Consider the following 23,789-nt stretch of genomic DNA (forward strand, 5'->3'; position numbering starts at 1 on the left):
TATTAAAAAGGTGAAGTGTATGAGACAAACTCAATTCCATTTTTTTGTAATTTTCTTTTATAAACTAAACTACTGATAAAACAAGAAACTAAAAGACTCGATTGCAAGATCTAAAGATATACCTTCAAGCACTCACCTCCCCGGCAATGGCGCCAGAAAAGAGCTTGATGTCTACTACACAACCTTCTTCTTGTAGACGTTGTTGGGACTCCAAGTGCAGAGGTTTGTAGGACAGTAGCAAATTTCCCTCAAGTGGATGACCTAAGGTTTATCAATCCGTAGGAGGCGTAGGATGAAGATGGTCTCTCTCAAGCAACCCTGCAACCAAATAACAAAGAGTCTCTTGTGTACCCAACACACCCAATACAATGGTAAATTGTATAGGTGCACTAGTTCGGCGAAGAGATGGTGATACAAGTGCAATATGGATAGTAGATAAAGGTATTTGTAATCTGAAATTATAAAAACAGCAAGGTAACTAATAATAAAAGTGAGCGTAAACGGTATTGCAATGCGTTGAAACAAGGCCTAGGGTTCATACTTTCACTAGCGCAAGTTCCCTCAACAATACTAACATAATTGGATCACATAACTATCCCTCAACATGCAACAAAGAGTCACTCCAAAGTCAATAATAGCGGAGAACGAACAAAAAGATTATGGTAGGGTACGAAACCACTTCAAAGTTATTATTCCCAATCAATCCGTTGGGCAATTCCTATAGGTGTCACAAACAGCCCTAGAGTTCATACTAGAATAACACCTTAAGACACAAATCAACCAAAACCCTAATGTCACCTAGATACTCCAATGTCACCTCAAGTATCCATGGGTATGATTATACGATATGCATCACACAATCTCAGATTCATCTATTCAACCAACACATAGAACCTCAAAGAGTGCCCCAAAGTTTCTACCGGAGAATCACGACGAAAACGTGTGCCAACCCCTATGCATAAGTTCATGGGCGGAACCCGCAAGTTGGTCACCAAAACATACATCAAGTGAATCACGTGATATCCCATTGTCACCACAGATACGCACGGCAAGAGATACATCAAGTGTTCTTAAATCTTTAAAGACTCAATCCGATAAGATAACTTCAAAGGGGAAACTCAATCCATTACAAGAGAGTAGAGGGGGGAAGAAAACATCATAGGATCCAACTATAATAGCAAAGCTCGTGATACATCAAGATCGTACCATCTCAAGAACATGAGAGAGAGATCAAACACATAGCTACTGGTACATACCCTCAGCCCCGAGGGAGAACTACTCACTCCTCGTCATGGAGAGCACCGGGATGATGAAGATGGCCACCGGGGAAGGATTGCCCCCTCCGGCAGGGTGCCCGAACGGGTCTAGATTTGTTTTCGGTGGCTACGGAGGCTTCTGGCGGCGGAACTCCCGATCTATTGTCTGTTCTGGAAGTTTTAGGATACGTAGGTATATATGAGTGAAAGAAGCACATCGGTGGACCGAAGGGGGGCCACGAGGCAGGGGGCGTGCCCTAGGGGGGTGGGCGCGCCCCCCACCCTCGTGGGCACCTCCCTTCTTTCCTGACGTGCACTCCAAGCTTTTCCGGTAGCTTTCTTTCCAAAAATAACTTCTCCAGTTGATTTCGTTCCGTTTCGACTCCGTTTGATATTCCTTTTCTTCAAAACACTGAAATAGGCAAAAAAAACAGCAATTCTGGGTTGGGCCTCCGGTTAATAGGTTAGTCCCAAAAATAATATAGAAGTTGATAATAAAGCCCAATATTGCCCAAAACAGTAGATAACATAGCATGGAGCAATCAAAAATTGTAGATACGTTGGAGACGTATCACTAGCCACCGGACCTTCAGCCACCTGTACATGAAGGCGGCCTGATTATTACCTGGGACTATGATCCTCTGTTTGCCGCTGTTCTCAACGGCAACCAGAGTCTCAGGGGCTACTACCTGCATAGGGCACACCTAACGTGTGCGGTACTGTCAAAAACATACACTATTTCACGTACCTCAAAGCCTTTCAGCAGACTTATAAAAGCTTCATGCAACCCGCTTTCGGCGGATGAAATCCTCTGAACCACTATACCCATTAGCATACGATGCGCTTCTGAGATAGCCGCTTGCTCCAGAAGATCCTTCAGTGCGTCCCATCGCACACCAGACGGTTCCGGACTCTTTCTGTTGCTCTCTTTAGGAGCCGAATACTGAGGACTTCGGGTGGCCGAAGAATTACCCTCTGGCCTCGGCGGATCAGGAGAAATCCTCTGTGACGACACCTCAGGGTCGCCCGCCTCATGAGGCGGGGAGGCATGGGGAGGTGTTTCGCTCTCCATCATCTCCGGAAGAAGATCCCCCGAAGACGAACTCTGTCGAGAAGGGCTACGATCCGAACTACAAGATATATGCTTCGGTTATTGTCCTCAGAAGTAAAGCAGGATATTTTTATTATTTAGTGCCTTTTGTTTACTTACAACTCGGCGGAGGGCTGACCCCCTCGCAGGCACTATGCGGCAAGGGTACCTTCAGAGGCAGGACCCTCTGGCGAAGATTTCTTCCCCCGTTTGGAAACCTTTGTTTCCGGGTCTTCAGAGGTGGTCCTCTTCCTTCCTTGGGGAGAGGGAATTTCAGACTCTTCTCCCTGATTACCCTCCTTTGCGGGGGCGCTAATTCCCCCGGTTTGGATGAATAATGAGTGAGGCCCGCTTTCAGCCTCTTTATTCCCCCTTTATCTTCCCCTGAGGGCGCCTGATAAGGCGCCGGCTCGAGCATTCTGGCCAGTACTGGATCTGCTGAGCCTTCGGGAAGGGGGGCCGAACACCTGATCATCTTCGCCTTTGTTACCCAGTCCTAGTCAAAGAGCGACCTTTCAGAATGATGTTGTGATAAATAAAAAAACAACATGTTCGGCCACGGGATTACTTACTTGGGTATCTGGACGATTGCAGCTCAGACCCGCATCCTCGGTGGTGTCTGGACACCTTATTTGTCGTCCGAAGAACAATTTGTACATCTCTTCGAGCGTCATGCCGAGGAAGTGCTAAATAGTTCGCGGTCCTTCCGGGTTGAACTCCTACATACGGAGGGGTCGACGTTTGCAAGGTGGGACTCGACGAACTAGCATGACTTGCATTACCATGGCCAGACTGACATCTCTCTCGAGGAGATCTCGGATGCGACTCTACAATATCGGCACATCATTTACTGGCCCCCAGTCCAGCCCCTTGTTGATCCATGACGTCAGTTGTGGTGGTGGGGGGGGGGGCGAGCGAAAGGCAAGGGCGGCTACCCACTTGGTACCCCGGGGAGCTGTGATATAAAACCACTCCCGTTGCCATAAACTGGACACCTCTAGGAAGGAACCCTCTGGCCATGGAACATCAGCACTTTTTCTTATTACGGCACCTCCGCACTCTGCGTGTCGCCCCTCGATCATCTTCGGCTTCACATTGAAAGTCTTGAGCCACAGGCCGAAGTGTGGGGTAATGCGGAGGAAGGCCTCACACATGACGATGAACGACGAGATGTGAAGGAGGGAATCCGGGGCCAAGTCATGGAAATCCAGCCCATAATAGAACATGGGACCCCTAACAAAGGGATCCAGACGGAGGAAGTGAGAGATGAATACAACGCTCTCGCCGGGTTCGGGAGTGGGAATGACGTGCCCTCGAGCAGGCAGCCTGTGCGAGATTTTACAGGTCAAATACCTGGCCTCTCTTAGCTTCTTGATGTCTTCCTTTGTGATAGAGGAAGGCATCCACTGACCTTGAAGGTTGGATCCGGACATGGTTGAAGGTCCGAAGCGCCTGACCTGAGCCTTGGGTGTTGGAACTCGAGGCGGGGGAAGGATTCGATTGAGTACGAGAGGGAAGAAAGGACAGGCCTTGGCCTCTTTATAAAGAGGGTGAATATAAAGCGTCTTCCTCGTGGCCGTTTGGGACTTGCCTAAAATCGAGGAGTCATACCAACGGGCACGATTGGGTTACCCACGTCCGTATTGATGAGAATCCCGTGATAAGGGGGACACGATCTCTGCTTCGACAAGACGTGCCAAGAAAACTGCCTCGCGATATGTGTAGTGCTGGTTGAGAAAACGGTTCAAATAATGACCGGGCCATGGCATGATGTCATGTTGCTAAACGTGTCAGCAGATTAGATTTGTGGAAATATTATTCTCTCTACGGCAGTATGTGGAACTTGTTTTGCAGAGCCGGACACTATCCTTGTGTTCAAAATCTTCTATGGAGTATTCGGAGGAAGAACCCGCCTTGTAATGCCGAAGACAAATCTACGAGCCGGACTCATCGTCATTGAAGCCTGGTTCAGGGGCTACTGAGGGAGTCCTGAATTAGGGGGTCTCCGGACTGCCGGACTATATCCTTTGGCCGGACTGTTGGACTATGAAGATATAAGATTGAAGACTTCGTCCCGTGTCCGGATGGGACTCTCCTTGGCGTGGAAGGCAAGCTTGGCAATACAGATATGTAGATCTCCTTCCTTGTAACTGATTCTGTGTAACCCTAGTCCCCTCCGGTGTCTATATAAACCGGAGGGTTCCATACTATAGGCTAGCTTATAGGGTTTATCCTCTACGATCTCGTGGTAGATCAACTCTTTTAATACTCATATCATCAAGATCAATCAAGCAGGAAGTAGGGTATTACCTCCATCGAGAGGGCCCGAACCTGGGTAAACATTCTGTCCCCCGCCTCCTGTTAGCATCCGCCTTAGACGCACATTTCGGGACCCCCTACCCGAGATCCGCTGGTTTTGACACCGACACACACCGCAAAAAGAGTTACATCGAATAGATCTCCAAGAAGATCGAGGAGAACTTTGTATTGAGATCCAAAGAGAGAGAAGAAGCCATCTAGCTAATAACTATGGACCCGAAGGTCTGAAGTAAACTACTCACACATCATCGGAGGGGACATGGGGTTGATGTAGAGGCCCTCCGTGATCGATGCCCCCTTCGACGGAGCTCCGGAAAAGGCCCCAAGATTGGATCTCTTGGGTACAGAAGGTTGTGGAGGTGGAAATAGGGTTTCGTGGTGCTCCTAGATGTTTTCGGGGTATGTGAACATATATAGGAGGAATAAGTAGGTCGGTGGAGCAACGAGGGGCCCACGAGGGGGAGGGCACGGCCAGGGGGTAGGCGCGCCCCCTGCCTTGTGGCCTCCTCGGTTGTTTCTTGACGTCCACTCCAAGCCCTCTAGATCACGTTTGTTCCAAAAATCACGCTCCCGAAGGTTTCATTCTGTTTGGACTCCGTTTGATATCCCTTTTCTGCGAAACACTGAAATAGGCAAAAAAACAGTGCCTTGGGTTAATAGGTTAGTCCCAAAAATAATACAAAATTGTATAATAAAGCCCATTAAACATCCAAAACATAATATATAATAGCATGGAACAATAAAAAATTATAGATACGTTGGAGACGTATCAAGCATCCCCAAGCTTAATTCCTGCTCGTCCTCGAGTAGGTAAATGATAAAAACATAATTTTTGATGTGGAATGCTTTCTAGCATATTCTTCAATGTAATTTTCTTTATTGTGGCATGAATGTTCATATCCGAAAGATTCAAGATAAAAGTTTAATGTTGACATAAAAATAATAATACTTCAATCATGCTAACCAAGCAATTATGTCTTATCAAAATATGTAGCGACCTGACCCGAATGGATCACGTCTACTGTGCTACGGTGTCATCCCTGGATCAGTAATGCTGACACCACACAGTACATTGAGGTTTTATAGCAGAGTTGCAATCACACACTTATTACATCGATGGCTCAAAAAGAACTTATTACAATAAATATGACTTAAGGCCATATTTTAAAGATAACAGCGGAAGACTTGGAAGATAAATGGGTCCATCAACTCCAGCGGCATCACTGAGTATAGGGCCACGACCTAAACGCACCTCAATCGTCGTCTGAAAAGTCTGCAACATTAACGTTGCAGCCCGAAAACGGGTCAGCACATGGAATATGCTGGCAAAGTAACACATAGAGAGTAATGGAATGAAACAGCTATACTATATGCATATATGGCTGGTGGAAAGCTCTATGGTTACAGTTTTTGCGTAAAGCCAGTTTTTCCCTACTGCAAAGGAATAAATTTTAATTAACTATCATGGTGGTTGTGAAACATTGAGAATGGTTGGCAGCATTCTCAATCCCAATTAAAAGTAATTAAAACCCAATAACATTAATTAGAGGTAACATGTTGAGATTCACAATGATATTCAAGTACTAGATACTCAAAGTTGTCCATAACCGGGGACACGGCTTAATCATGATTTTGTTACTCTGCAAGAGGTTGCACTTTTCCCCACATGACTCGATCGCCTCCGTTTGTTTCTCGCACTACATGTGTTTGAGAAACGGATGACCGAGACATAGTCTTTCAGAAGCACTAGCACCTTACATGTGGGGTAGACCGGTACACCTACATCCCCTACATCTGCTAGTCCACCCCGTAAGAGTTCGCACAACTTAGTCAACTATGCTAGAGCCCATAGTAGCATGTGGCTGCACACGGAAGTTTCTAGCATGAATTATCTTATGATCCCTTTGAGCCTGGGTGGCGGTCCAAAAAAAACAGGCAAGTCCTGATAGACATCAGGTGCCTCAATCCACCCAGATGTGTGTTTAAGTTGCCACCTTAGATAAACCATTAAATTATCAATCTCACATCTGTCATGGATATCACTCACCCAATCCACGTCTACTAGCATAGCATGGCATAATAAGCAAACGTAGAAGTAACTCCCAAAGGTTTCATAATAATACAGGTAATAGGTACTACCTCATCTACTTCCCATCCCACAATTTAATTAGATCCTAATCATGCAATGTGAGAGGATTGATCTAATGCAATAAAACATGGGTTGTAGAAAAGGTATGATCAAAGTGTTACTTGCCTTGCTTGATGATCCGCGAGTCCTAGGGTTTCGAAGTAACAAGCGGCGCAATCGGGTAATCTATCGCAGACAACAACAAGCATACAATAAGTACCATCTAATTGCACAGGTAAAACTCGAACAAGAGATAGAACCAGGTAGTTCAACTTAAGAACTCCGGTGAAAGAAAGAACGAAAAACAAACGGCGGAAGAAAACAACTCGGTTCTAGCAAGTTGAATCTAGGTCAAAATTTTACTGTAACAAAAGCTTGTTCAAGTTGATTAGACGGAACGGCGGTTTCGAGACGAAACTCCAGGCGCTTGAATCACCTGATTCCGATAAACGAGCGAAAAGAAAGACTAGAAAGAAGATCGGATCTGAGATCGCGATCGCGGAATAAATCCGACGAAAAGAAAAAGAAGAACGGTTAAACGAACGGACGTTCGTTAACCTAGAAGAATCGTGATCACGTTCGTTAGGACGAACGGTCCGGCGAACGGTCCAAAGGCAACTAAATCAGAAAAGAAAACGAATCCGATCTAGGGTTTCGGAGAAGAAAAACCGAACGAAAAACCGATCTAGAAAACCGGAACGGTTTAGAGAAGAAAAGAATCAGAACGATTAGAAGAAAACGATCCGAGAAAAAGAATAGACGTAGCGCGGGGCAACCTTGGCGAGGTCTCCGGTGAGGGGCTCCGGCGGCATCGGCGTAGGGCGGCAGCGTGGGCAAGGTGCGGCGGCGGCGCGGGTGTGGGGCGGCGGCGGCGGTGACGCAGGGCGCGGTGTGATGCGTCGCGGCGGCGGTAAGGTGCGGCGGCGGCGCGGGGTGTGGGGTAGCGAGATGCGGTGTGGAGGAGAGCTTTGATTTGATGTGTTTAGAGGGGGGGGTGCTTGGGTATTTGTATTGGGGAGGGGAGGGGTTTACTTGGGGTAGAGGACAAGGAATTAGAATAGGAGTAGGAAAGATCTAGAAAATAAACGGAGTAAGGAAAGGGGAGGGGCTAAAGCCTAGAATCCAAAAAGGATTCGGCTAAGAGGCAGAGGCGGCGGCGGCCTTGCGCCTGGCAAGCGCGCGCGCGGCTCCCTGGGGGCGGTGGCCTTTGGCCCGGCTGGGCCTTGGCCTGGCCGGCCTTGGTCCAGTTTTTTTTTGTTTTTTTTATAAACGGTTCAGCGTGCAGAAAAAAAAGAGATCTAAACGAACTCCAAAAAATCTAAAGTAAATTTTCCCCGACTCCTAAAAATGAGCCGAACAAAATGAACTTTTCTCCGGACCTAAAATGCAATTTTTGAAAACGCGCATTTTTCCCTATCCAAATAAAATGCAAATAAACACCGGAAAGCAAAATTGATCTATTTATTATATCTTCATTTTTCCTAAATTTGGGAAAGTCATATTATTCCCTCTCTCATATATTTGACACCGGAAAAATTATTGAAGACAAATAAATAAATCAAATGATCCTATTTTCAAAATTCGAGAGAACTCTCAAATATGAAAATAACGAAATCTCCAACTCTCTCCGAGGGTCCTTGAGTTGCGTGAAATTTCTAGGATCAACCAAAATGCAAGAAAATATGATATGCATATGATCTAGTGTATAACATTCCAAATTGAAAATTTGGGATGTTACAAACCTACCCCCCTTAAGATGAATCTCGCCCTCGAGATTCGGGTTGGCTAGAAAATAGGTGAGGGTGGTCTTTGAGCAAATCTTCTTCTCTCTCCCAGGTGGCTTCATCTTCTGAGTGGTGGTTCCACTGAACTTTGCAAAACTTGATAACCTTGCTGCGAGTAACTCTACTGGCAACATCGAGAATCTTGACTGGCTTCTCCTCATATGTTAGGTCATCCTTTAACTGAATCGCTTCTAATGGCACTGTATCTCTTAGCGGTACCTCCGCCATCTCGGCGTGACATCTCTTCAGCTGAGAAACATGGAATACATCATGAACTCCTGACAGTCCTTCTGGTAGTTCCAACTTATAAGCGACTTCTCCCATACGTTTCACGATCTTAAATGGTCCAACGAAACGCGGTGCTAACTTTCCCTTAACTCCAAAGCGCTTAACTCCTCGAAGTGGGGATACTCGAAGGTAAACTCTGTCTCCGGTTTCGTAAACTGTCTCCTTGCGTTTAGAATCTGCATAGCTCTTCTGCCTGGACTGGGCTACCTTGAGCCTATCGCGAATCAACTTAACCTTCCGTTCTGACTCCTTAATCAAATCTGGTCCAAAGAATTGACGGTCTCCAACTTCGTTCCAGGACAACGGTGTCCTGCACCTCCTTCCGTATAAAGCTTTGAAAGGGGCCATCTTCAAACTGGTTTGGTAACTGTTGTTATAAGAAAACTCCGCGTACGGTAAGTTTTCGTCCCAACTTGATCCATAATCTAGTGCACAAGCTCTCAGCATATCTTCCAAAATCTGATTGACTCTCTCGGTCTGTCCATCTGTCTGTGGATGAAAAGCTGTGCTGAACTCTAGTCTGGTTCCTAAAGTTTCATGCAACTTATTCCAAAACTTTGAGGTAAATTGGGTTCCTCTATCTGATACGATACTCCTCGGAACTCCATGCAAACAAATGATTCTAGTCATGTATATCTTTGCCAACTTAGCACTGGTGTAAGTGGTCTTAACTGGAATGAAATGTGCTACCTTTGTCAAACGATCAACTACTACCCATATCGAGTCATATCCGGCTTTTGTCCTGGGTAGCCCTGTGATAAAATCCATGCCTATCTTATCCCACTTCCATTCGGGTATCGGCAGTGGTTGTAACAATCCTGCTGGCTTTTGATGTTCTGCTTTTACTCTCTGACATACGTCACAAACTGCTACATACGCTGTAATATCCTTCTTCATTCCGGTCCACTAGAATGTTTCCTTCAAATCCAAATACATCTTGGTATTCCCTGGGTGAATCGAATATGGTGAATCATGTGCCTCCTGCAAAATCAACTTCCTGATCTCCGGGTCATTGGGCACATAAACACGGTCCTCAAACCATAAGGTGTCGTGCTCATCCTCACGAAATCCCTTTGCTTTTCCTTCGCTCAATTTCTCCTTTATAGAAGCAATCTCCTTGTTAGATTTCTAAGCTTCTCTGATCTTATCCATCAATGTTGACTGAATCTCCAATGCTGCTACATAGCCTTTCGGAACTATCTCTAAGCTTAGTTCACGAAGGTTTTCTGCTAACTCCTTTGGTATTTTCCCCGTCATTATCGTATTGACATGGCTCTTACGGCTCAATGCGTCAGCTACTACATTAGCCTTTCCGGGATGGTAATGCAATCTCATGTCATAATCCTTGATGAGCTCCAACCATCTCCTCTGTCGGAGGTTCAACTCCTTCTGAGTGAAAATGTACTTCAAACTCTTATGATCCGTGTACACCTCACAATGATTTCCAATGAGGAAATGTCTCCACGTCTTCAATGCATGCACTACGGCTGCTAACTCCAAATCATGCGTGGCATAATTCAACTCATGAGGCTTCAGTTGTCGTGATGCATAAGAAACAACTCTCCCTTCCTGCATAAGCACTGCTCCAAGTCCTCGACGTGAAGCGTCGCAATACACCTCATAATCCTTGGTCTGATCTGGCAAAATCAATACCGGTGAGGTAACCAAACGTTTCTTCAACTCCTGGAAACTAGCCTCACACTCCTCAGTCCATTTGAACTTAGTTTCCTTCTTCAACAACTCCGTCATAGGCTTTGCAATCTTTGAAAAGTTCTCAATGAATCTCCGGTAGTATCCTACGAGTCCAAGAAAACTCCGGATCTCTCCAACTGTTGTTGGTGCTTCCCATTCGGTTACGGCCTCAACCTTTGTGGGGTCAATTGCTATACCTTCTCCGGATATAACGTGTCCGAGGAATCCAACTTCCTTCAACCAAAACTCACATTTGCTGAATTTGGCATATAACTGATGTTCCCTTAATTTCTCCAAAACCAAACGCAAATGTTCCTTATGCTCCTCTTCATTCTTTGAATAAACCAAAATGTCATCGATGAACACTACGACGAACTTATCCAAAAACTCCATAAACACTTTGTTCATCAGGTTCATAAAATAGGCAGGTGCGTTAGTCAATCCAAATGACATAACGGTATACTCATACAGTCCATATCTTGTGGTGAATGCTATCTTAGGTATGTCCTGCTCTCGAATCTTCAACTGATGGTACCCTGATCGCAAATCGATCTTGGAAAAAACTTTAGCTCCTTGCAATCGATCAAACAGATCGTTGATCATTGGCAGTGGGTACTTGTTCTTGATGGTTACTTCATTCAATCCCCGATAATCTACAACCATCCTTAATGATCCATTCTTCTTTTCCACTAGAAGTACGGGTGATCCCCAAGGTGAAGAACTTGGGCGAATGTAACCTTTATCCAATAACTCCTTAATCTGATTCTTAATTTCCACCAAATCCTTTGCTGGCATCCGGTACGGTCGCTTCGATATTGGGCCTGTACCTGGCAATAACTCAATCAAAAACTCAATGTCTCTATCCGGTGGCATGCCTGGTAATTCCTCAGGAAATACATCAGGAAAATCCTTTACCACTGGTACTTCCTCCTGCACAACTCCTGATAAGCAATTCACTTGTGTCCTGTTTGGCACATGCCGGGATACATACTTGATCCTTCTTCCTTCTGGTGTGGTAAGAAAAATTGTCTTACTGGCGCAATCAATGTTTCCTCCATACATCGACAGCCAATCCATACCAAGAATCACATCCAGACCTTGGTATTCCAGAATAATTAAATCCGTTGGGAATACATGCCTTCCTATACTCAATGGTACTTGAAAACATCCTTGTCTGGCCATGTATTCTGCTCCTGGCGAGCTTACTAGCATAGGTGTTTTAAGAATCCTAGTGGGCAGGCTATACTTTTTCACAAATCCCCTTGATATGTATGAATGCGATGAACCAGTATCAAAAGAACGAGTGCAGTAAATGACTTAACCAAAAACTTACCGATTACTGCATCGGGCTGATCTTCAATCTCCTCCACATTAACGTGGTTCACCTGTCCCCTATTGAAAGGGTTCGGCTTCTTCCCAGAGCTTCCATTGCCATTTCCATTCTGGCCTTCAGGACATTCATTGGCATAATGTCCGGTCTTCGAACACTTGAAACAGGTGACTTGACCCAGGTCTCTCTTGGTTGGGGTTGATGGGGTTGTTCGGTTCTGGCCGTTGCTTCCTCCATTCCCATTACCATTCTTGTGGCCATTATGGTTGTGCGAGCTATCTCCTCCATGGGTGTGCTGAAACTTAAATCCCGGTTTAGGGGTAAAACGGGGCTTCTGCTGGGCTCCAGAGTTATACTTCCCCTGTCCATACTTCCTCTTACGGTTCTCAATCTGCTGTTGCTTCCCTTCAATCATGATGGCACGATCTACCAACTCCTGGTAGTTGTTGAAACTTGCTACCATCAACTGCATGCTTAGTTCATCATTCAATCCTTCCAGAAACTTCTCCTGCTTGGCTGCATCCGTAGCAACGTCATCTGGGGCATAACGGGCTAGCTTACTAAACTCTTCCACATACTGGCCAACAGTCCTTCCTCCTTGGCGTAAGTTGCGAAACTCACGCTTCTTTATGGCCATAGCTCCTGCTGAAACATGGGCAGTGCGGAAAGCTTGCTGAAACTGATCCCATGTGACAGTGTCAACTGGGTAAGTGGCTGTGAAATTCTCCCACCATGCTGCCGCGGGTCTGTCAAGCTGGTGTGCGGCAAACTTCACTTTCTCACCATCCATGCATCCTGCAGTGGTCAACTCCCTTCCTATTTTGCGGAGCCAATCGTCTGCTACTATTGGCTCGGTGCTACTGGAAAACACCGGCGGATTCAGCCTAAGGAAACGGGCTAAGTGGTCAACAGGTGGTGGTGGTGGTGGGTTGTTGTTGTTGTTCTGCTGATTCTGAACTAACATCTGCATCAATTGATTCTGCTGCTGGATCAACTGAGTGAGCTCCGGTGGAAATCCATTGTCACGTCTCGGAGGCATCTGAGGGTTTAGAAAAGACGAGAATTAAGAATAGAGGGGGTCTAAAGGGAAAACACTACCCATATGCACATGAGGCAAAAGCACACAATTCACTTCAATCAATCAAACAAGGGCTTACAAACGGTCTAACTATCGCAAAAGTGCTCGACTATAATGTGTTTACATGGGGGAATACTACTACTATCTGGTGGTCAACTAGAAATTTGAACCGGTGGAAGACTCCATGATATCTACTCCAGCTTCGTCTTCAAAGTCGGGTTCACTTGGATCCGAATCGGTGTCGTCGATGATGATGTAGTTGTCTGGACATGCGACGTACTTGTCGTCCTCCTGGGATGCTAACTTCCTCTTGAGTTCTTCAATCTCCTGCTTAAGATCGCAATTGTGCCTTGCTAGAGCTACGATCTCGTCCATGTAGTCCTTGCGTGTAGACTTTAGTTCTCCTTCTAGCTCGATGATCATTGCCTTCGCATTCTTCAACTCTACCATACCATTGCACATCTGGTTCTCATGGCGTCGAATGTGCTGGTTTAACTCCTGGATGAAAGATGCAATGGATCTATCCTTCTTGGTGCTGACTAACTCCCATTGTTCATCACGGCGTCTGCAAATCTGGTAGATAGTGTCCTTGAGGTCTTCTTGATAAACTTCTCCAATGCGTCCTATGGTGATATGAGTGCCATGCTCCTTCCTAGACTCCAGGTTGGTGCATTGAAAACACTATCTATGGGCTTCGTGATTGGCGCGAATGTTCTTCCCGGAACGTGAGCTTGAATCTTCCAGCGCTCCTCTTCAGGCAGAGTGGCGTTGAAGGTTCCCGTGAAGCTTGGTAATCCAATGTTCAGGTACTTGGTGACTTCCTTCAGGTGAAATCCAAATGGTGTGCCTTCATCCGGTTGAGCATACTTAATCTTCGCGTGCGTCATCCTAAAAGAGTAGAAAAGATGAGGAGTTAGAAAATGAGAAGAGAAGGGTGATCTATGGATTTAACTTAGTGGTCGTGTCCTACAGTCAGCGTGTGCTCTGATACCATCTCTGTAGCGACCTGACCCGAATGGATCACGTCTACTGTGCTACGGTGTCATCCCTGGATCAGTAATGCTGACACCACACAGTACATCGAGGTTTTATAGCAGAGTTGCAATCACACACTTATTACATCGATGGCTCAAAAAGAACTTATTACAATAAATATGACTTAAGGCCATATTTTAAAGATAACAGCGGAAGACTTGGAAGATAAATGGGTCCATCAACTCCAGCGGCATCACTGAGTATAGGGCCACGACCTAAACGCACCTCAATCGTCGTCTGAAAAGTCTGCAACATTAACGTTGCAGCCCGAAAACGGGTCAGCACATGGAATATGCTGGCAAAATAACACATAGAGAGTAATGGAATGAAACAGCTATACTATATGCATATATGGCTGGTGGAAAGCTCTATGGTTACAATTTTTGCGTAAAGCCAGTTTTTCCCTACTGCAAAGGAATAAATTTTAATTAACTATCATGGTGGTTGTGAAACATTGAGAATGGTTGACAGCATTCTCAATCCCAATTAAAAGTAATTAAAACCCAATAACATTAATTAGAGGTAACATGTTGAGATTCACAATGATATTCAAGTACTAGATACTCAAGTTGTCCATAACCGGGGACACGGCTAATCATGATTAGTTTGTTACTCTGCAGAGGTTGCGCACTTTTCCCCACATGACTCGATCGCCTCCGTTTGGTTTCTCGCACTACATGGTGTTTGAGAAACGGATGACCGAGACATAGTCTTTCAGAAGCACTAGCACCTTACTTGTGGGGTAGACCGGTACACCTACATCCCCTACATCTGCTAGTCCACCCCGTAAGAGTTCGCACAACTTAGTCAACTATGCCAGAGCCCATAGTAGCATGTGGCTGCACACGGAAGTTTCTAGCATGAATTATCTTATGATCCCTTTGAGCCTGGGTGGCGGTCCAAAAAAACAGGCAAGTCCTGATAGACATCAGGTGCCTCAATCCACCCAGGTGTGTGTTTAAGTTGCCACCTTAGATAAACCATTAAAATTATCAACTCACATCTGTCATGGATATCACTCACCCAATCCACGTCTACTAGCATAGCATGGCATAATAAGCAAACGTAGAAGTAACTCCCAAAGGTTTCATAATAATACAGGTAATAGGTACTACCCATCTACTTCCCATCCCACAATTTAATTAGATCCTAATCATGCAGTGTGAGAGGATTGATCTAATGCAATAAAACATGGGTTGTAGAAAAGGTATGATCAAAGTGTTACTTGCCTTGCTGATGATCCGCGAGACCTAGGGTTTCGAAGTAACAAGCGGCGCAATCCGGGTAATCTATCGCAGACAAACAACAAGCATACAAAGTACTCATCTAATGCACAGGTAAAACTCGAACAAGAGATAGAACCAGGTAGTTCAACTTAAGAACTCCGGTTGCAAAGAAAGAACGAAAACAAACGGCGGAAGAAAACAACTCGGTTCTAGCAAGTTGAATCTAGGTCAAAATTTTACTGTAACAAAAGCTTGTTCAAGTTGATTAGACGGAACGGCGGTTTCGAGACGAAACTCCAGGCGCTTGAATCACCTGATTCCGATAAGCGAGCGAAAAGAAAGACTAGAAAGAAGATCGGATCTGAGATTGCGATCGCGGAATAAATCCGACGAAAAGAAAAACAAGAACGGTTAAACGAACGGACGTTCGTTAACCTAGAAGAATCTGGTGATCACGTTCGTTAGGACGAACGGTCCGGCGAACGGTCCAAAGGCAACTAAATCAGAAAAGAAAACGAATCCGATCTAGGGTTTCGGAGAAGAAAAACCGAACGAAAAACCGATCTAGAAAACCGGAACGGTTTAGAGAAGAAAAGAATCAGAACGATTAGAAGAAAACGATCCGAGAAAAAGAATAGACGTAGCGCGGGGCAACCTTGGCGAGGTCTCCGGTGAGGGGCTCCGGCGGCATCGGCGTAGGGCGGCAGCGTGGGCAAGGTGCGGCGGCGGCGCGGGTGTGGGGCGGCGGCGGCGGTGACGCAGGGCGCGGTGTGATGCGTCGCGGCGGCGGTAAGGTGCGGCGGCGGCGCGGGGTGTGGGGTAGCGAGATGCGGTGTGGAGGAGAGCTTTGATTTGATGTGTTTAGAGGGGGGGGTGCTTGGGTATTTGTATTGGGGAGGGGAGGGGTTTACTTGGGGTAGAGGACAAGGAATTAGAATAGGAGTAGGAAAGATCTAGAAAATAAACGGAGTAAGGAAAGGGGAGGGGCTAAAGCCTAGAATCCAAAAAGGATTCGGCTAAGAGGCAGAGGCGGCGGCGGCCTTGCGCCTGGCAAGCGCGCGCGCGGCTCCCTGGGGGCGGTGGCCTTTGGCCCGGCTGGGCCTTGGCCTGGCCGGCCTTGGTCCAGTTTTTTTTTGTTTTTTTTATAAACGGTTCAGCGTGCAGAAAAAAAAACAAAAAGAGATCTAAACGAACTCCAAAAAATCTAAAGTAAATTTTCCCCGACTCCTAAAAATGAGCCGAACAAAATGAACTTTTCTCCGGACCTAAAATGCAATTTTCGAAAACGCGCATTTTTCCCTATCCAAATAAAATGCAAATAAACACCGGAAAGCAAAATTGATCTATTTATTATATCTTCATTTTTCCTAAATTTGGGAAAGTCATATTATTCCCTCTCTCATATATTCTGACACCGGAAAAATTATTGAAGACAAAATAAATAAATCAAATGATCCTATTTTCAAAATTCGAGAGAACTCTCAAATATGAAAATAACGAAATCTCCAACTCTCTCCGAGGGTCCTTGAGTTGCGTGAAATTTCTAGGATCAACCAAAATGCAAGAAAATATGATATGCATATGATCTAGTGTATAACATTCCAAATTGAAAATTTGGGATGTTACAAACTAACATAGCCAAAGAAAGCTTATCCCTACAAAATCATATAGTTTGGCCATGCTGCATTTTCGTCACACAAAATGCTCTCATCATGCACAATGCCGATGACAAGCCAAGCAATTGTTTCATACTTAGCCTTTTCAAACTCTTTCAACTTTTACGCAATATATGAGCGCGAGCCATGGACATAGCACTATGGGTGGAATAGAATATAATGATTGAGGTTGTGTGAGAAGACAAAAAAAGGAGAAAGTCTCACATTGACGCGCCTAATCAATGGGCTATGGAGATGCCCACCAATTGATGTCAATGCAAGGAGTAGGGATTGCCATGCAACGGATGCACTAGAGCTATAAATATATGAAAGCTCATCAAAGAAACTAAGTGGGTGTGCATCCAACTTGATTGCTCACAAAGACCTAGGGCATTTGAGGAAGCCCATCATTGGAATATAAAGGCCAAGTTCTATAATGAAAAATTCCCACTAGTATATGAAAGTGACAAAGCAAGAGACTCTCTATCATGAAGATCATGGTGCTACTTTGAAGCACAAGTGTGGAAAAAGGATAGTAACATTGTCCCTTCTCTCTTTTTCTCTCATTTTTTTATTTTTTTATTTGGGCCTTCTCTATTTTTTCTCGGCCTCTTTTTTTCCTTTCCCTTTTTTTTATTCGTCCGGAGTCTCATCCCGACTTGTGGGGGAATCATAGTCTCCATCATCCTTTCCTCACATGGGACAATGCTCTAATGATGATCATCACACTTTTATTTACTTACAACTCAAAATTACCACTCGATACTTAGAACAAAATATGACTCTATGTGAATGCCTCCGGCGGTGTACCGGGATATGCGATGAATCAAGAGTGACATGTATGAAAAATTAAGCATGGTTGCTTTGCCACAAATATGATGTCAACTACATGATCATGCCAGGCAATATGAAAATGATGATGCGTGTCATAATAAACGGAATGGTGGAAAGTTGCATGGCAATATATCTCCGAATGGCTATGGAAATGCCATAATAGGTAGGTATGGTGGCTTTTTTGAGGAAGATATAAGGAGGCTTATGTGTGATAGAGCTTATCATATCACGGGGTTTGGATGCACCAGCGAAGTTTGCACCAACTCTCAAGGTGAGAAAGGGCAATGCACGGTACCGAAGAGGCTAGCAATGATGGAAGGGTGAGAGTGCGTATAATCCATGGACTCAACATTAGTCATAAAGAACTCACATACTTATTGCAAAAATCTACAAGTCATCAAAACCAAGCACTACGCGCATGCTCCTAGGGGGATAGATTGGTAGGAAAAGACCATCGCTCGTCCCCGACCGCCACTCATAAGGAAAGCAATCAAAGAACACCTCATGCTTCAAATTTGTCACACAACGTTTACCATACGTGCATGCTAGGAGACTTGCAAACTTCAACACAAGTATTTCTCAATTTCACAATTACTCAACTAGCACACCTCTAATATTACCATCTTTATAGCTCAAAACAACTATCAAGTATCAAACTTCTCTTAGTATTTAATGCACTTTCAGGTTTTTATCTTGGATGCCTATCATATTAGGACTAATTTTATAACCAAAGAAAATTACCATGCTGTTCTAAAGGACTCTCAAAATAATATAACTAAAGCATGAGAGATCAATTATTTCTATAAAATAGAACCACCGCCGTGCTCTAAAAGATATAAGTGAAGCACTAGAGCAAAATTATCTAACTCAAAAGATATAAGTGAAGCACATAGAGTATTCTAATGAATTCCGATTCACGTGTATATCTCTCAAAAGGTGTATACAGCAAGGATGATTGTGGTAAACTAAAAAACAAAGACTCAAATAATACAAGACGCTCCAAGCAAAACACATATCGTGTGGTGAATAAAAATATAGCTCCAAGTAAAGTTACCGATGGACGAAGACGAAAGAGGGGATGCCTTCCGGGGCATCCCCAAGCTTAGGATTTTGTTTGTCCTTGGATTTTACCTTGGGGTGCCTTGGGCATCCCCAAGCTGAGGCTCTTGCCACTCCTTGTTCCATAATCCATCAAATCTTTACCCAAAACTTGAAAACTTCACAACACAAAACTTAACAGAAAATCTCGTGCGCTCCGTTAGCGAAAGAAAACAAAACACCACTTCAAGGTACTGTAATGAACTCATTATTTATTTATATTGGTGTTAAACCTACTGTATTCCAACTTTTCTATGGTTCATAAACTCCATTACTAGCCATAGATTCATCAAAAAAAGCAAACAACACACGAAAAACAGAATCTGTCAAAAACAGAATAGTCTGTAGTAATCTGTATCAAAAGCAAACTTCTGGAACTCCAAAAATTCTAAAATAAATTGCTGGGCGTGGGTAATGTATCTATTAATCATATGCAACAACAGTCAACCTAGTCACACTATCCAGTAAAAAATGGCAGCAAATCTTGTGAGCGCTAAAGTTTCTGTTTTGTACAGCAAGATCGCAAAGACTTTCCCCAAGTCTTCCCAAAGGTTCTACTTGGCACAAACACTAATTTAAAAGCATAAAACCACATCTAAACAGAGGCTAGATTAATTATCTATTACTAAACAGAATCAAAAAGCAAGAAACAAAAATAAAATTGGGCTGCCTCCCAACAAGCGCTATCGTTTAACGCCCCTAGCTAGGCATAAAGGCAAGGATAGATCTAGGTATTGCTATCTTTGGCATTAAATTCTTCAATAGAACACTTATAACCCTTAGGAGTTTCCTTATTTCTATTAATGATTAAACTCCTAGGCAAGAAATCAAGAAAATAATTTGTAGCAAAAGGTTCCTTAATGATAGCGAGAAAGTTCGGGTGAACACTTATGGATTTGAGATCCACATTTTCCTTACTAGAAGTTTCACCCTTATTTTTAGGAACACACATTAATTTGGCAACTTTGGTGGTAGGAGGATTTGTAGTATTCCTTACAGTAGAAAAGGCGGACCCTAAGTTGGTAATAATACCCTCAAATTTATCAATTCTAGTGGAATCTTGGTCTATTCTTTCATTAACTACGTGTTCTTTTTCTTTAAAAATTTCAGAGTAACTCCTACCTTAGATCCATATTGGGTAATTTGGTTGTGGATCTTTTTATCCAAATTCTTAATCAATTCCACAGTGGCAACTTTATTTTCAATAATTTCGAGCCTTTGCATAACATGTTCCAAAGTTAACATAGTTCCATTAACCAAGAGAGGTGGTGTGCCAAACAAATCTACCATAGCATTATAAGAATCAAAAGTATGGCTACCCAAGAAATTTCCTCCGGTAATGGTATCAAGAATATATCTATTCCAAGGAGTGATGCCTACATAAAAATTGCGAAGAAGAATGGAAGTAGATTGCTTCCTAGTAGATCTATTTTGTGCATTGCAAATTCTGCACCAAGAATTTTTTAGGGTTTCTCCCTCCCTTTGTTTAAAATTAAGGACTTCATTCTCGGGAGATAAAGGAGTGGATAAAAGACTAGTCATGACGGCACTAAGAAAAAGTGAACGGAAAAAGAGAGCGAATAAAACGGCAAGGGTGAAGTGGGGGAGAGGAAAACGAGAGGCAAATGGCAAATAATGTAATGCGAGGGATAAGAGTTGGTGATGGGTACTTGGTATGTCTTGACTTGTGCGTAGACTCCCTGGCAACGGTGCCAGAAATCCTTCTTGCTGCCTCTTGAGCACTGCGTTGGTTTTCCCTTGAAGAGGAAAGGGTGATGCAGCAAAGTAGCGTAAGTATTTCCCTCAATTTTTGAGAACCAAGGTATCAATCCAGTAGGAGGCCACACGCAAGTCCCTCATACCTACGCAAACAAATAAGAACCTTGAAACCAATGCGATAAAGGGGTTGTCAATCCCTTCACGGTCATTTACGAGAGTGAGATCTGATAGAGATGATATTTTTGGTATTTTTATGATAAAGATTAAAAGTAAAGATTGCAAAATAAACGATGCCAGAAATAACTTGTTGACGGGAGATAAATATAATGGAGAATAGACCCGGGGGCCATAGGTTTCACTAGTGGCTTCTCTCAAGATAGCATAAGTATTACAGTGGGTGAACAAATTACTATCGAGTAATTGATAGAAAAGAGAATAATTATGAGAATATCTAGGCATGATCATGTATATAGGCATCATGTCCGTGACAAGTAGACCGACTCCTACCTGCATCTACTACTATTACTCCACACATCGACCGCTATCCAGCATGCATCTAGAGTATTAAGTTCATAAGAACAGAGTAACGCATTAGGTAAGATGACATGATGTAGAGGGATAAACTCAAGCAATATGATATAAACCCCATCCTTTTATCCTCGATGGCAACAATACAATACGTGTCGTTTCCCTTTCTGTCACTGGGATCGAGCAACGCAAGATTGAACCCAAAGCTAAGCACTTCTCCCATTGCAAGAAAGATCAATCTAGTAGGCCAAACCAAACTGATAATTCGAAGAGACTTGCAAAGATAACAAATCATACATAAAAGATTTCAGAGAATAATCAAATATTGTTCATAGATAGACTTGATCATAAACCCACAACTCATCGGATCTTGACAAACACACCACAAAAAGAGTTACATCGAATAGATCTCCAAGAAGATCGAGGAGAACTTTGTATTGAGATGAAAAGAGAGAGAAGAAGCCTTCTAGCTAATAACTATGGACCCGAAGGTCTGAAGTAAACTACTCACACATCATCGGAGGGGCCATGGAGTTGATGTAGAGGCCCTCCGTGATTGATGCCCCTCCGGCGGAGCTCCGGAAAAGGCCCCAAGATGGGATCTCTTGGGTACAGAAGGTTGCGAAGGTGGAAATAGGGTTTCGTGGTGCTCCTGGATGTTTTCAGGGTATGTGAACATATATAGGAGGAAGAAGTAGGTGGTGGAGCCACGAGGGACCCACGAGGGGGGAGGGCCCGCCCCCTGCCTCGTGGCCTCCTCGGTTGTTTCTTGACGTCCACTCCAAGTCCTCTGGATCATGTTTGTTCCAAAAATCACGCTCCCAAAGGTTTCATTCGGTTTGGACTCCGTTTGATCCCTTTTCTGCGAAACACTGAAATAGGCAAAAAAACAGCAATTTGCACTGGGCCTTGGGTTAATAGGTTAGTCCCAAAAATAATATAAAAGTGTATAATAAATCCCATTAAACATCCAAAACAAAATATATAATAGCATGGAACAATAAAAAATTATAGATACGTTGGAGACGTATCATTACGTGTACCTCAAACTCAAGATGCCTGGTCCTAGGGGCGTGATTATAGTCACTAGTAATCGGTAGCGAGCAGAAGAGTGCTTCCAAAAGGGCTCGAAGATTGCCGATGAACAGATGGCAGCAATAGAAATGGAAGAATACAAGACTGCAGATCTGAGTGGTTTGTTGAGAGCTAAGAAGCCCGTTTCAGAATCTGTATTTAAGTCGTCTGGTGAAACAAAATCAGTTCATATTCACCCGACTGATCCCAATGTTGCTCCGACTCATATTTCAACAACACTCGACAGCAAATAGGAAGAAGCGCTCATCCAGTTCCTCTGTGAGAACTGGGACATCTTTGCATGGAATCATCTGACATGCCAGGTGTACCCAGGGAATTGGCTGAGCACCGTTTGCGAGCCGACCTAAAAGCAAAACCTGTCAAAGAGCATCTCCAACGGTCCGCCGTGGAGAAAAGAAAGGCAATCAGCGAGGAAGTGGCTCAGCTTCTGGCAGTTGAGTTCATCCGAGAGATTTACCACTCCGAGTGGCTCGCCAATGTCGTCATGGTTCCCAAGAAAGATGATTCACTCCATATGTGTATTGACTTCAAGCATATCAATCGGGCCTGCCCGAAAGACCACTTCCCTCTCCCCCACATCGATCAAATAGTTGACTCGACTGCGGGATGTGAGCGATTGTCCTTTCTGGACGCATACTCCGGGTACCATCAGATCCGATTGTATGGACCCAATGAAATAAAAACAACTTTTATCACCCCATTCAGGTGCTTTTGCTATGTTACCATGCCCTTTAGTCTCAAGAATGTTGGCGCCACATTCATGCGCATGATACAGAAGTGTGTGCTCACTCAAATCAGTCGGAATGTGGAAGCGTACATGGATGACATCGTGGTTAAGTCGCGTAAAGGTTCCGACCTGCTGACTAACCTCGCTGAAACCTTTGCCAACCTGAGAAGATATGATATCAAGCTTAACCCGTCAAAGTGTACATTCGGAGTTCCAGGTGGAAAGTTACTCGGTTTCCTCGTTTCCGAATGTGGGATCGATGCTAACCCAGAGAAAGTTGGCGCAATACTATGAATGAAAAGCCCTGTGCGCATACACGACGTTCAGAAGCTTACTGGTTGTTTGGCTGCCTTGAGTCGATTCATCTCTCGTCTCGGTGAAAAGGCATTGCCTCTTTACCGATTGCTGCAGAAATCTGATAAGTTTGAATGGACTCCTAGAGCCGACACAGTGTTTGCAGAGATCAAAACCCTGCTTTCCACCCAGCCGGTGCTCGCTGCTCCAATCAGTAAAGAGCCTTTACTGCTTTATATTGCAGCCACTGGACAAGTTGTCAGTACAGTACTCAAGGTCGAGCGAGAAGAAGAAGGTAAAGCCTATAAGGTTCAACGCCAGTGTACTATATCTCTAAAATCTTAACTCCGTCCAAGCAAAGATATCCGCATTATCAGAAGCTTGTCTATGGAATTTACTTGACCACGAAGAAGGTTGCACATTATTTCTCAGATCACTCTATCATAGTCGTCAATGATGCTCCATTGTCAGAAATTCTGAACAACAGAGATGCAACTGGTTGAGTGGCTAAGTGGGCGATCGAACTCCTTCCGTTGGATATCAAGTTTGAGGCAAAGAAAGCAATCAAGTCCCAAGCAATAGCAGATTTCCTCGTCGAGTGGATCGAACAACA

Source organism: Triticum urartu, chromosome 3 (genome assembly GCF_003073215.2).
Source record: "Triticum urartu cultivar G1812 chromosome 3, Tu2.1, whole genome shotgun sequence".
Classification (NCBI taxonomy): Eukaryota; Viridiplantae; Streptophyta; class Magnoliopsida; order Poales; family Poaceae; genus Triticum; species Triticum urartu.